The 11,400-nt window shown below is 40.3% G+C and overlaps 1 long non-coding RNA gene across 1 annotated transcript; it reads right to left on the reverse strand.

The window, feature by feature from the left end:
- Positions 1-1,619: 1,619 nt before the first annotated feature.
- On the reverse strand, positions 1,620-11,185 carry LOC103790909 (uncharacterized). Its single transcript, XR_617236.5, has 5 exons — positions 10,689-11,185; positions 8,473-8,583; positions 6,857-7,066; positions 5,036-5,166; positions 1,620-3,390 (listed from the first exon to the last, which is right to left on the reverse strand). It is a non-coding gene; the product is annotated as an uncharacterized LOC103790909 (long non-coding RNA).
- Between the last annotated feature and the right edge of the window lie 215 nt (positions 11,186-11,400).

Here is an 11,400-nt window from a genome sequence, read left to right on the forward strand (position 1 = left end):
ATATTGCTCTGGGTACAATTTGCTCAGAGCTTCATCTGCTCTGAGCTCCATCTTGCTCATAGTTCTAATCACTCCTAGCTCCATTTTGCTCTGAGCACCATCTGCTCTAAGCCCCATCTGCTCTGGGTTCTGTCTTGCTCGGAGCTCCAATTACTCTGAGTTCCCTCTTGCTGTGAACATTATCTGCTTGAATCTTCTTCTAGGTTGGAGCTCTAGTCACTCCAAGCTCCATCCTGCTCTGAGCACCATCTGCTCTGAGCTCCATTTTGCCCTGAGACCATATGCTTGGAGCTCCATGTTACTCTGCATAACATCTGCTGTGAGGTTCATAATGCTCAGAGCTCCATCTCACCTGGAGTTTCATCTGCTCCATCCAAGCTCAATCATGCTTGAAGCTCCATCTTGTTCAGAGGTCCATCTGCTGTGAGGTTCATACTGCTCAGAGCTCCATCTCCCCTGGAGCTCTATCTGCTCTATCCAAGCTCCATCATGCTTGGAGCTCCATCTTGCTCAGAGGCCCATCTTGCTCTGAGCACCATCTGCTCCACGTATGTTTTTTACAGCATTATTCACAATAGGAAAGGCATGGGACCAACCCACATGCCCATCAATGATAGACTGGAAAAAGAAAATGTGCTACATATATATCATAGAATACTATAAACAAAGTTATGATATAACAGCCATAAACAGAAAGTTATGAGATCACATCCTCTGCAGGAATATGGATGAAGCTGGAGGCCATCATCCTCAGCAAACGAACACAGGAACAGAAAATCTCACCCATCAGACAACAGCAAAGGATGCTCTGGCTCAAATGGTAAATGTCCTCTCTTGATGTGTGAAAGCACATGGCCAGCAGGAGGCAAGAACATCCTGGAGATAAAGGCTTTGCTGCATATCTGTGGGCTTCAGTCTCCAGTGAGACACTCAGAGCTGACCTCTCCACTGTTACCACTGCTGCTTTTATTGTACAACACATTTCCATATATGTTTCATTCTAGCTTTTGAATTCTGTACTTCATTGTTCTCTATTATGAATCAACATCACACAATTTCCAACAATTTATAATACATGAGAGGAAAAGTTATTTTTTATATTCAGATTTGATGGATATTTTTATGTATTCTTCTCTGCAATACATTTCTCATCTCCAGAGCACAATCAGATAGTAGCTATAATGGAGTCAAGCTCAATTTATCAATTCATTAAAGCAGCATTGACCTCTTCATACTGTTAAATATACTTTTCTAAAATTTGGGTTTCATTATTTTTTATTTGTACACAGCCATTTCATAATTAATTTATTTTTACAGCAATTCTGACTTAAAGTTTTAAAATAGCCCATGCTGTAGAATCCAGTGTCTTTTTACATCTATGATCACGAACACATGGAAATCTCATTAACTCTATGAATTTGGTTAATAGTATTAGTGGATTTCCTAATGCTGAGTCTCATTTGTACTCCTGCCATAAAGGATTTCTGGTCATGTTATAATATCCTAATGTGTTGATACAATGGCTTCTAATATTTATAAATTTTACTTTTATATCCCTATGTCCTATTTGTCTGTAGTATTCTGTGTGTCTCAATCCAACAAATGATCTTATATCACTCCAAAATTTTGGGGGGAATCTTTAACTGTTTTATAACTCTTACACAGTTTAAGTGACATCTGCTTACTGAACTATTTTTTTTTTTTTTTTTTTTTTGGAAATGGGTTCTCACTCTATACCCCAGGCTGGAGTGCAATGGCACAATCTCAGCTCATTGCAATCTCTGCCTCCTGGGGTAAAGCTATCCTCCTGCATCATCTCTCGAATAGCTGGGATTACAGGTGTGTGCCATAACGCCCATCTAATTTTTGTATTTTTAGTAGAGATGGGGTTTCACCATGTTGAACAGGCTGGTCTTGAACTCCTAACTTCAGGTGATTTGCCTACCTTGGCCTCCCAAAGTGCAGGGATTACATGCATGAGTCACTGCACCTAGCCTACTGAATTTTTTATACTGGAACTTATTTGTGCATGAGAGCCCTGTTTTGGTAAATGTTTTTTGTTATTTCTATTATTTCACTAACATTTACCCCTATTGAGATAGATCAACTGATGAACCACCCAATTAGTATTGTGTTCACAATATTGTTAACTGCAGTAAAAGTATGTATTCTTTTACAAAATCAAGGTTGAAAGCTTAAAAAAAAAAAACAAAACAAAACAAAACAAAATTTACCCTGACCCTTTCCATCCATTAGTGGTATAAACAAAGAAAGATAACCAAATGGACCAAATGAAGGAGCCAGATAATCAGACCAAAATTATATAAACACATTTTTTGCACACTGAACACATTTTTCAACACAAAGCAAAAAGACACGATGGGAAAATAAATGATTTTGAGCAAACTGGATAATCACATGAAAAACAGTGAAATAGGACAAAAATTGATGTAAATTACACTGAAGGCCTAAACTCAATCTTGAAACAATTTACTTCCCTCAGGAAACAAAGGGTAAGTGCATAGTTTAGAAGACTAATCTATGCACACAAGTTGTAAAATGTGAAATATAAATAGAAAAAGGAAAATTAGAAGGAAAAAAACCATAGACAATGCCATGGATTGGCAATCTTTTTCACTGTTTTTAACTGCACATGGAAGTCACCACTAATATGTAAACACATGGAATTACAGAAAACATCAGATCTTATGCTGCAAAAAGAAAACAATGAACAGAAGAGAAGGTGCCTCACAGACTGAAAGAAAACTATGGAAAATCCTGTCTTTGAAAGGGGTCGTTATAAAATATGTGCAAGAAACTAACACTACCATGTGGGGGGAAACAAAAACAGAAACAAAAACAAACACCCAAGCTAAGGCTGGGCAAAGGACCTGAATAGATGTGTCTGCAAAGCAGATGTGAAACTGACTCACAGATAAAAGAAAAATCTCTCAAAAGTGCTAATCCTTACAAGAATGTCAAGGAAAACCACACTGAGATAAAGCTTTCATCCACATAGAATGGATGTTACCTAAAACAGAAATAAAAAGTTTAAAAGGCAACAAGTAGTATAGACTTTCAGAAGGAGAAACTCTTCTCCTACACTATTGGTGGGAATGTCAATGTCTACACACACTAGGAAAAACAGCTGGAAGTGCCTCAAACAAAGTAAAAAAGCCATTTCATCTAGTCATCATTCCATTCCTATGTGGAAGAGATACCTCCCTTGCCCTTTGTACTGTAGTACTCACGATAGCCAAGATAGGAAATACACCTACCTGTTCATCCATTGATGAAGGGATGAGGAAACTGCAATATACATACAGAGCAGAATATTCTTCAATCATAGAAATGGGTGAAATCTCATCACTTGCAGCCACTTGGAAAAACCTGAGGAACATTATGTTAAATGAAATAAGCCAGGCAGAGAAAGGCATACACTGCATAATCTCATGCATGTGGAATCTGAAACACTTGACCTCACAAAAGTAGAAAGTTCAATAGTGGTTACCAGAGGCTGTGGGGAAGGAGGGCCTAGGCAGAGATTGGTAATGGGTACAAAGTTACATTTAGAAAACAGATCAGTCGTGCTCTTCTCTTCTATAGCAGGGTGACCAGGATTAATATTGTAGTGAATTTTCCAAATAGCTGGAAAGGATTCTGAGTATTATCTCCACAGACAAATAATACCTAGAGGACTTCATAGATGCTAAATATTGTGATTTGATCAATATCCTAGGTGTACCCATATCAAAATGGCCCCTGTATCTTCTAGTTATATACATATACTACAGGGTAATCTCTCTCTTTTTTTTTTTTTTTTTTAAAAAAAAGGATACCAATGACGCCAAAATTTGCATGAAACCATGAAACACCCTGAATTTCAAAGCAACCCTGAAAATACAAGGTACATGGAATGCATCACTGTCCTCCATTTGAAATTATATTGAAAAGCTAGTTATCTAAATAACAGATGACTGGCACTAACCAAGAAACCCAGACCAACAGACAGAATGGGGGAGCTCAATCACAAACCCAAATTCCTAGGTAGTGTACACGTTTTGTAAAAGAACACCGAAAGACACAACGAAGAAGGGGGAATCTGTTTAGTAAATGGATTTGAAAACTGGATATCCCTACATAAGTAAAACAGGACCCCTATTGGGTAAAAAAGACCAAGGATTAACTCAAAATGAATTAGAGACTGATTGACAAAAGTTGAAAGCATCAAACTCTTCCAATGAGAAGACATACAGTGTGGGTATATTTAGGTCAATGTGGATCTGTTCTCACAATGTGACAAAACAAAATAAAAAATACAGAAGGAAAAACTCATAGGTGATGGGATAGTTTGGTCATGATTCTGCTTTTCCTCATCAGTCACCTACATCAAAGGACAACAAGAAAACAGACACACATGGAACTGCATCATATGTTAGAGTTAGTGCCCAAGCAGATTTTTAAAAAATCCATAAATAAAATAAAAAAATTATCCTGAAGTTTACAAGAAAGGTTTCGGCAAACCTACATCTGATGAAAGATTGCCTTCAAAATCTCTAAGCAACAAACACTACTTACTAGCAAAAACACAAAAGAGAAACTAACAACTAAACAAAATGGGGCCAAAGAACCTAAATAGACATTTCTACAAAGAAGATGTAACACTGAAAACAAGTTTTCAAAACTTAGATAACATCACAAATCATGAGAAAGATGTAAACCAAAACAACACACATCATCTCACTATAATTCATATAGATGTTATCAAAGCAATAAAATACATTAAAAGAGACACAAATGCTGGTGTAAATTTCCACAGAGGAATTCATTTGGTGAGACTGTTAATTAGTATACATACTACAGAAACCAGTGGGAGGTTCCTCCAAAAGTTTAAACTATAACTACCACTTGATCTAACAAGTCTACTACTAAGTATACATTCAGGGCAAAAGAAATCAGTCCATGCAAGAGGCATCTGCCATCCTATGTGGACTGTAGCACTATTCACAATTGCAAAGACAAAGAATAGACTTACCTGCCCATCCACAGATGAAGGGATACCTGGTATATGTGCACAAATAGAATCGTCTTCAGCTAGAAAACCAGAATGAAATTTCATCATTTGGAGCCACACTGTTGAACCTGAAGGACATCACAGTATATGACCTAAGACAGGAAGAAAAAGAAAACTTAATGTAGAATCCAAAATAACAGGCTTTATTGCATAGGTCTAGAAAGCACAATAATAGTTACTAAAGGTTGAAGAGAAGAAGGGGCATGGGCAGAGGTGAGAAACAGGCACAAAGTTACACTTAGATGAGAGAAATGAATTGTCCCTCACTGTTCCACAGCCAAGTGACCAGAGGTTAACACGACATCACACCCTTTTCACAAAATCTGGGAGATGCCAAATGTTTTCACCGCAAAGAAATTAACTGTTTCTGATAAGAGAGGCTCTAAATATCCTGATTTTATCATTCCTCTGTGTCTGCATTAATCAAAATGCCCCACTCTAACTCCTCCCATTGTATACCTCTACTATATGACCAACCTTTTAAAAACTATGTAAATATGCAATGCTAAAATTCATGTGGACCACAAAACACACTGAATTTCCAAAGCAATCCTGAGAAATCCAAACTACCTCAGTTGTGTCACACTTCCCGATGTTAAATTTCATTGAAAAGCTAGGGACCCCATTCCACACAGAGCAGTGGAAGAGATTAGAGGACCCAGACATAAACCGTCATCCCTAACACCATCTGATCTTCAAAATCCACAGAAATAAGCTTTGGAGAAAGGACTCCCACATTTCAGTAGATGGCGCTGGCATAAAAGACTAGCCAGCTGCAGAAGAAAAACAGTGGGCCCCGTGTCTCACAGTGTACAGACATAAACTCAAGATGAATGAAAGATGTAAATGCAAGACCTCAAACTATGAAAAGCCTGCAAGAGAATCTAGAAACGCCCTTCCTAACAGAGGATTTGGCACAGCAGGATGTGTCTCAGTCTCCAAAAGCAAGTGCAACTAAAACAATTATTGCCCAGTGGCATCTAATACACAAAAGAGCTGCTGTACAGAAGAAATGACCAACAGAGTGAACAAATGACCTGCCCAATGGGAGAAAATGTTCCCACGTATGCATCTGATGAAGGCTAATATCCAGGATCTACCTTAAAGATGTTAAGCAAATAAACCAGGAAAACAAAAACTCAATGAAGAAAGGGCAAGAAGCATGAAAACATGCACCTCAGAAGAAGGCTTACAGCAACCAACAGACATGACAACATTTCTCTACCTCAGTCATCATCAGAAAAAGGCAAAGCAAAAGGCCCACAGGATAGTATTTCACACTGGCCAGAATGACGATTAGGACACAGTCCACAAGAACAAATGCAGGCGAGGTGGAGAAGAGGGACGCTGCTCTGCTGCTGGTGGAAATACAAACCAGTTCAGACACCATGGAAAGCAATGTGGGGATTTCTCAAATGACTTCTCCACGTCACTAATACTCACAAAAATGTCCATGAAAACTACACTAAGATTCTGTCTCCTTCCACTCACTATGAATACTACCAAAAACAAAACACAAATTTTTGAAGGCGCCAGCCAGTGTAGACTTACAGAAAGGTAACCTTTTCAACACTATTGGTGGAGATGTAAACTAGTATACACACTGTGAGAAACAGCAAGAGGTTCCTGAAAAACTTGACGGCACAACTACCATGTCAGCTGGCAGCCCCACCACTGGTTCCACATTTAAAGCAGTTGAAATCCCTCGGCTGAAGAGAGCTATCTGCCTTCCATGGGTACTAAAGCACTTGTAACTGTGGCTAAGATACAGAACCAACCTACCTGTCCACACACAGCTGCAGAGATGAAGAAACTGCTGTACAGATACACCACAGAGTATGTTCCAGCCATAAAGCTCTGGAAAATCCTGCCATCTGCAGCCACATGAAGAAACCTGGAGAACATTGGGTCCAACGAATGAGCCTGGTAGAGAAAGTCCCATTCCACACGATCTCAGGCATGCAGACTGAAAACATCTTCATCTCCTAAAAGCTGAAAGTTCAATAGGGATTACTAGAGGTCGCTGGGAAGATGGAGAGGGTCTGCGAAGGAATCAGTAATGGTTAAAAAGTTACTCTCAGATGAGAGCAATCAATTCTGGTCTTTTATTCCATAGCAGGGTGACTGGCCTTAACACAAATGTATCATATGTCTCAAAGTAGAAGACAATATTCTGAATGTTGTTACCACAAAAAAAAATTAAACCATACGAGGTGAAGAGATGCCAAATAACCCAATTTGATCATTACTCAGAATACACATGTATCAAAATCTTCCCTGTACCCCGCAATTATATACATTTATATATGGCAAATGGTGTTTTAAGATATATTTTTAAAAAATGCCAAAATTCTCATGGAAATGTGAAACATCCTGAATTTCCAAAGTTATCAAACCATGTGGCATGTATCACATTCCCTGAGTTCTAATTAAATGAAAATCTCTAGTTAACCAATCTACATGTTACTGGCAAACACAGAGAAACACAGATCAGTGAGCAAAATGAGGGCATTCAATAATAAACACAAATTTATATAGAGTGAACACATTTTTCAAAACACTACCAAACTGACACAATGGAGAAAGTTTTCAAAACTAGGTATCCATATGCAAAAGAATACTACAGGACTCTTATGGTATAAAATACACAATAATCAATTGAAAAGGATTAAAGATTATACACAAAACTTGCAACCATAAAGCTCCTATAAAGACAACCTCGGGTGTGTGTATATTTATGGCAACTTGGATGTATGCTCACGATTTACAAAAACTAACAAAAATACAAGGAAGAGAAAATCACGGACAATGGACTGCTTTTGTAGTGATTTTGTTTTTTCTTCATTAGTAACCAACAGCACAGCTAACCAAAAAATTATACACATGTGGGGCCACGTCAAACTGAAGAGTTTGTGCCCAACAAACAATGAACAAAATGAAAAAGCATGCTAAAAATTATAAGAAAAGTTTGGGCAAACATTCAGTTGGATAAGGGGTTATTTTTGAAAAGGTATAAGCCAGTAACGCTACCAGCTGGCAAAAAAAAAAAAAAAAAAGGCAGAAAAATAACCAAACCAGATAACCTGAAGAGGTATTTGTGCAGACAAGAAACTAATGGAACATTTGCAAAAATGTGGTTACCATTACTACATATGAGAAAAATGAAGATCAAAACCACACTCAGATCTTCTCTCACTCCCAACTAGAATGAACATTACAAACAGATTAAAATATTTAAAAAGACAACTTCTAGTATGAATTTCCACAAAGGGGAACTGTTTGTGGAAACATAAATTAGTATTAATGCTATGAAAAACAGTTGGGGATCCTGCAAAGAATAGAAAAGAAAAATACCATACCATCTAGCATTCTCACTACTGGGTATACATTCAACCTACCTGTCCATCCACAGATAAAGGGATCAAGAAATTCTCATATGCATACACTAGGGAATATTCTTTGGCCACCAAAATGATGAAACAGTGTCCTGTGGAGCAACCCAGATAAACCTGGAAAAGATTATGTTAAATATAATGAGCTGGGCCAAGAAAAACAAACACTGAATCTTAAGATATCTTAATGAGGCAGAAAGCACAATATTGGTTACCAGATTCTGGGAGATAGAGGGGGAGTAGGGATTGGTTATGGAAGCAAAGTTATCTTAAAGGAATAAATCTGAGTGTTCTCCTCAGCCTGGTGACTGGAGTTAACATTATATTTTTCAAAAGAACAAGAAAGGAGAATTTTGAGTGTTCTCTCCACACAAAAATAATACCTTATGAGGGAATAGAGATCCTAAGTACCCTGATTTGATCATTACCCAATCTATATGTGTGAAAATGTACCCCTAATTATGCACCTTTATGTTGCAGAAAAGAAAGTTAACAGAAATAAATACACATTGCTAAAAATCACAGGGAACCATAAAAACAATTCATATCTAAAGGAATCCTGAGAAATACAATCAAAGTGAGGACCCACAATCCTCGATATTAAATCACACTGCCAAGCTGCAGTTATGCAGCAGATATAAGGTACTTGGATAAAACAATACCTAGAACTGTGGACAAAAACGAGGAGGACAAAACAAGACCAATGCAAAAATGGACACAGTCAACTCACTTTGACAAAGACCACTGCAATGTGGAAGGCAGAGTCTGCTCAATGAATACCTTTGAGAAAAAATGTTATCAGGATGCAGACGAGAGAAACAGGACCCTGATTTTACATGACATATGAAAATCAACCCCTGCACCCCCCCACCCCCAACAAAAAACAAACAAACCCCTGAAGACCAGAACAAAAGACCATAAACCACAAAATGTTTTTAACTAAAACACAGGTTGAGCATATATTCTGGGTCACTTGAATTTCTGCTCACCTTTGCAAAGAGAAAAAGAAAGAAACACCCTGGAAGAAAAACCTCATTGACAATTAAATGCTTTGTCACTGATACGTATTTTCTTATATGGTTGACCAAAATTACATGCATAAAACTCAAAAATAAACATGGACTACATCAACCTGAAAGGTTTCTGCATGGCAAAGAAACTACTTTCCAAATAAAAAAAGCATCCTATAGATTAGGCAAAAACTTCAGGTAATCATGTAATTCATGTGTTGTCATCTAAGGTGTACACAAAAAACACTACAAAGTAGCAAAAGCATCTAATATTTCGCAAAGGACCTGAACAGACAATTCTGCGACATAAAATTGAACAACAGATAAAAGGTCCTCAATATTAACTATCCAACAAAGTTAACTAACTGTGTGTGGTTTAATTGAAAACCACATAGATAATTTCACACTTATTGAATATTCCTAGAAAGTTTTTTAAAAATAGGAGAGGCCAGGCTCGGTGGCTCACGCCAGTAATCCCAGAACTTTGGGAGTCAGAGGTAGCAGATCTCCTGAGGTCAAGAGTTTGAGACCAGCCTGATCAATACGGGGAAACCCCGTCTTTACTACCGATACAAAAATTAGCCTGGTGTGGTGGCGGGCCCCTGTAGTACCAGCTACTCAGGAGGCGGAGACAGGAAAATTGCTTGAACCCGGGACCGCAGGTTGCAGTGAGGCCAGATGGCACCACAGCACTCCAGCCTGGAGTGCAGAACGAGATTGTCTCCAAAGAAAAGAAAAGAAAAGAAAAAGGAATGCGGGTATGGTTTTGGAGAAAAGGAAACTCATACACTGTAGATGAAAATGAAAATCAGAATACACACTACAGAAAACAGCTAAATACGTGGAGACTTCTCAAAGAATTGACACTACAGATGTCCCCTGCTCTACTGTGCTCTAGCAAGGTCTCTTTCTAAAGGTCCTGAGACATCAAACTAACCCTGGACCTCAGCTCAGAGGGCCAGGGGCTCGGAGGGTCCCAGGTCCCGTGCTTCACCGCGGTTCTGGGCCAGAGCGCTCCTATATGTTGAACACGGGTTGCACACCAGTCCCGGCCAGGATGTGAACGCTCGGGTGGCCAGGACCCCACAATGGCCACCACGCATACTACTGGTGCCCAGATTCCCACAAGGAGTCATGACCCAAAAGCAAGTGTTAGGGAAGGAGCAGGGAGGCCCAGAGGGTTCCCAGTGGGGTTCATGCCACGCCACTTACCAGGGAGACCTGCCTCCTGCTCCCCCATCACCTGGAAGCCACCACTGCTTCTCCGAAGCTCACTGGGACCGCGCGGCCACGTCTGCTCGCTGGGACGCCGACTCCGCTTCTGCTGGCTGGGACCCTGCCCGCAGCTTCTGGACGCTGCCGCTTTGCTCGCTGGAACACTGTCTCCACTTCTGCCAGCTGGGACTGCGCCGCCACTTGTAGACGCTGCCCATACTGCTTGCTGAGACGCCTACTCCTCTTCTGCTCAGTAGGATTACACCGCAGCCTCTGGCCGCCGCTTCCACTGGCTGGGACCATAATGCCGCCACTTCTGCTGGCTGGGACTGCACCACCTCTTCTGCTCGCTCAGATACCGACTCCGCTTCTGCTCGGTTGGACCTCGCCGCCGCCTTTGGCCGCTGCTTTCGCTGGCTCCAACCACACCGCTGCTGCATCTGCTCCCTTCAAAGATGCCACGGCTTCTGGGGCTCCGTGGGAAGCGCCGTCTCGGCTTCCGTAGAGTGCGCACGCCAGCAGCGTCCCTAACGACTGGCTGACGCACCACCCCCCTCTTAAAGGGGCCGCGGCTTGGACTGCACAGAAGCAGCTTCACGTTGTGGCACAGGCTGAGCCTGTGCCCAGACCCAGCGGTGGACGAAAGGCCCCAGTCTCTCCTCCCACCTCTAGGGCCCTAGAGGTTGCAGGACTGGAGCCGTGTGACCCC

This window comes from Callithrix jacchus, chromosome 14 (assembly GCF_049354715.1).
Source record: "Callithrix jacchus isolate 240 chromosome 14, calJac240_pri, whole genome shotgun sequence".
NCBI lineage: Eukaryota > Metazoa > Chordata > Mammalia > Primates > Cebidae > Callithrix > Callithrix jacchus.